The following is a 4,353-nucleotide window of genomic DNA, read 5'->3' on the forward strand; positions in this document are numbered from 1 at the left end:
AAAACTTTTCTGGGTAGAAAAATATGGCACTAAACCTTTTTTTGCCTTCAGATGATAAAACAAATAACAACATTGGCTGTTTGAAGAGCCATTAAAGATACTGGGTCACATTAAAAATTAAATTATATAAAAAATAGGTAGTAACCAGAAATATTTGTATTGGGCTTTACAGCAACGTTCACACTTAGACAGACTTTCATTCTTTGAATTTTCACAACAGCCCTGCAAAGCAGATAAAACAGACAGCCTTTATTAATCTCATTAAGAATGGAACTAAGGTTCTATGGGGCATCCAAGACCACGGACTGTCCTGCCTCTGCTTTGTGGTTCTCTTCAAGTCATCGGGTCATAGCACGAGTCAAGGAAGAAGCTCTGAATCAAGAGCTGGCCAAGGGGAAGAGGATGGGAATTGGGGACATGGTCCCTATGAGGCCCCACATCCCATGCCAGAAACACCAGGCACCATCCAGGGCTGCTTGGGTGTTATGGTCTAAGGGACAAGTACAAAACGAGGCTGGGCAGAGATGGCCAAGATGGCAAGGAGGCCATGGGGGAGATCTGCAGGGAGTCCTAGGAATTTGAGAAGCCCACTTCCTGTTGTGGGAGGGTTGTAGTGAAGGGTCCGAGATGTGCTTCCGTTTACCTTTGATGGTTTTGTTGACATTTGAACTGGGGCTGGTCATCCGCTAGTGGATGGGGACAGCTTCAAACCCAGGCTTTTCTAGATGCCTTAGTCCAGTACTCTTTCCGCTTCAGAAAATGGTTTGTATAGAAAAACCAAAAATGTGTGTGTGTGCATTTTTAACATCTTGTCTCTGACAGCAAAATGAAAGCCATGAATCAGCTAGAGTCCAGTCCTACGTGCAGGATATACCTGACCCTAATCACACAAATGTGTCCGCCCAAAGGGGGACAGAAATGCTGGAAAGTGTGGACATCATGTGCCTGAGCCACCTAGAAACTGACAGTGTCTGGTTGGGGGGTGCTATGTTTCTTCCACGAGGAGGTAAGTGATTGTAACCTCCCCTGCTTGTTGGAGCCAAAATGCAGCTTCCCATAGGGGAGCCCAACACTTTTCTTTTCTACTGAACAAGGTTACCAAACGTGTTCATGAGAACATGAATGTTTTGGAATATTAATAGAGATTATCCAAAGGAGGGCTTTGGGGCCAAACACGGTGCTGAGATCAAAGAAGTTTCAACAGGCTTTTCACCATGGACCATTCAGAATCCTTAATATGCTCGGGTGCGTTGTGCAGTGTCAGGAGAGGCATCCGGGATAGAGGGATTCCCCTATTGACTTGGCCATGGGGCTCTTGCCTTGTGAGCATCTTGGGAGAAGGGTGTGCTATAGAACAAACTTTGGCTGTGGCATGATTGGGATCTTCTCCCATTGTATTCACATAAGCAAAGAAAATGTAGTTCTTTCATTTTTCTAAAACTGGACTAATCTTCCTCAGGACAGCCCACCCTGTTGGGTAGCAGGAATAAGGGGTGGGCGCAACCATGGTTACTTAGGTCCATGGTTACTGTGCTTGGTTAAATGCAGTCATTTAAACAGTCTTTCTAGGTCTTTGGGGGAAAGTGTTCCATTCCCACCATTGCTTCTCCAAGTATAGGGGAGAGGGCTGATTTCACATGACCCTGTGAAATTGGAGGAAGGGAGGGATGGTTGGGTGGATGTGAGGGCCATCTGTTCCTTGCCAGTCTCAGCCATGGAGCAGCTGGCTGGGATTGCTGCGTGGATGGTGACCGCTGGGTCTGGGTGTCCTCCTGGTGTCTGCTGTTTGCTATAACACAGAGACTGGTCTCTCTCCGGCTGACTTGGCTCAGCATTTTTTCTGCTTGTCACCACAGACCCTTCTGAGTTTCTTCCCGATCTCCTCTGCTCTGGGACTGCCTCACCTCTCCCCAAGGTACCTGATGAGCCCAATGCCCTTTAATTTAGCTGTGTCATCCCCTGAGAGGGACTGTGAGGTGCCTTCCACATCATATAGGAGCCAAACTCGCTCCACAAGATTATGCTGTGCTTGAGTTTTCTCTGATGTGGCGGCACATGGAAGGTTGGTGTGGGGAACTTACAGGGTAATTTTTCAGGGTTTCAAATGGAATGGGCAGAAAAGCTGTCTGAGTTTCTAACCATTCATCTGGCGCTCTGCCTTAACCGAGAGCCATGCCCAATGGCCGGCTCTCCCTTCCCTTGCACCCCTCCTCTTCTGGATCAAATGGGACTCTGTGACCTAAACGGCGAGGGTCGTCTTCAGGTCTACCAGGACTGCCCTTCTTCCTAAAGGGTAGGGATCGAGGGACGTACAAAACCCATCCTCTAAAGACAAAGTCTTGGATTCCAAGACTCTTTTCTTGTTTCAACATCCTAGTTTGGATGCTAGAAGCTAAATGTTACCNCACACACACACTCACACACTCACACTATTTGGCTGCGAAGGATTCTTGTTCCCAACTTTTTCCTGTACAACCCGTTCCTCCACAGCCACCTTTTACACTGTTATCCAGCAAAGTTTGGCTAAGGAGTTGCTCCGTCTCAGGGGCTTTGGTACCCCAGCCTTTCAGCAGGCGGTTGTGTTTCTTGACTGTGTTCCAGATGGATGCTTCCGGCCTCGTTGTTTACCGTGGGACACACACGCAGGCCCTTGTTTCCCCTCATTCTTCTTTAAGCACCACTTTTCTCCGCCTTTCAGTGGCCACGGAAATCTCTCCTCTAAACACATCCTGTTCAACACAAAGACCAAAAAACATCCCAAACGAGAAGCCTGACTGGGGTTGATATGCTTGTTTCTTACAGCCCAAATTAACCCGATTTCACACATCGTCACGGCATGTGTCCTTGTAGCCAAGAGGGGGTGTGATATTCTGTTGTTAGGATAAAAATGTCCTGATTGTGCTTCATGTCTCTGAACGGATGCCAAATCGTGATGCATGGCGCATTCGTGAAGGTATCCGTATGAGTATAGCAAAAAGCGGCCCAGTTGCCAAGATGACAACTGGTTTGACAATGATGCTCCTTGATCTCCACATTTGTTTCAGCATCTTTGCCAAAGCATCGTATTCATTTATCTTCTCTGCAGAAGGTGGGGAAGCCCAATCCTCCCCTTTGTCCCACTTTATAATGAGCGTTTGGCCAGCAGATAAAGGTAATCTCCTCAGAAAGTTTTCATTCCTTTGCTTTAAGTCCTAGAGGGTCTACTCATTCAGAGAAGACCCGGGAACCCCTAAACTGGCCACCACACTCCAAGTCCAGGAGAGGGGCAAGGAATTTCTCTCCTTTCTCCGGGGTTCTCTCTATAGACTTCTTTAGGTACATGTTTTCTCTAGGTGAGGTGGGTTGCTCCTGAGTTCCAGGTTATATATCCATCATAAAAATTTCCTGGTCTGTACCCCAATTGCTGCATGTGTTCTCTGAGTCACCACGGCCAGGACCTCAGCTGTTGCATCATGGGGTCATTCCCCATGGGGCCTTCTTCTACATAAACAGAGTGTTATTCCTCTGAGACCCACCTCCCCTCCCCCCACTCCCCACTTATCCTCAGTTCAATTCAGCACACAAATGTTGAATGCCTGCTCTATGCCAGACAAAACAGACAGTGTGTTCTAACAATTTTTGAGTCTTGAGTCTCTTTGAAAATCTCATGACAGCTGTGGACCCTCTTTCTAGAAAAATGCATGTAATATGAATTTTTTTCGTCCATCTCCTGAAGCCAGAGAACAGGCTGTGGGTTAAGAACCCGCTGAATGAAAACAAAGTGCAGGAGACTTAGACATGTTGGGGCTGAGACCTAGCTCTGTCATTTGCCAATCGTAGGGCAGTGGGGGGACCCCTCATACTCTCGGAACCTCAGTTTGTTCAACCATAAAATGGAACTATTAATACCTGCCTCACCCTCTTGGGATTGTAGTAAACTTGTATGAGAGAACAGATCTAAACATTGAAAATGTGATACCTGAGCACTCTCCCCATGTGAGAGTTAATAAAGATTTCAAAATCTCACTTTTTGGAAGGAGGGGGATGAAGATTTGAGATTGTCAATGTTTTACAAATGGGAATTTTGAGGTGGACTAAATGATAGATTTTGCCCCATAGTATCTAACCTTATCATTCATTAGGAACAAGAACATGATAAAATATTAAGGAATATAGAGTTTTCCAGATCTGGCTCAAGCTCTGATCTCACTCATGGGAGCCCCTCATTGGCCAACAGGGTGAAGAGCTACCTCAGCCTTCATTCCTGGGAGCATTCCTGTTGGTCGACACATCTCTGAGGACCGCACGCGGGGAAACCAATTCAGCTGAAAATCCGCTGCAACCATGATTCATTTGCCTCAGAGCTAATCCGGA

This window comes from Hipposideros armiger, unplaced genomic scaffold, assembly GCF_001890085.2.
Source record: "Hipposideros armiger isolate ML-2016 unplaced genomic scaffold, ASM189008v1 scaffold_18, whole genome shotgun sequence".
Classification (NCBI taxonomy): Eukaryota; Metazoa; Chordata; class Mammalia; order Chiroptera; family Hipposideridae; genus Hipposideros; species Hipposideros armiger.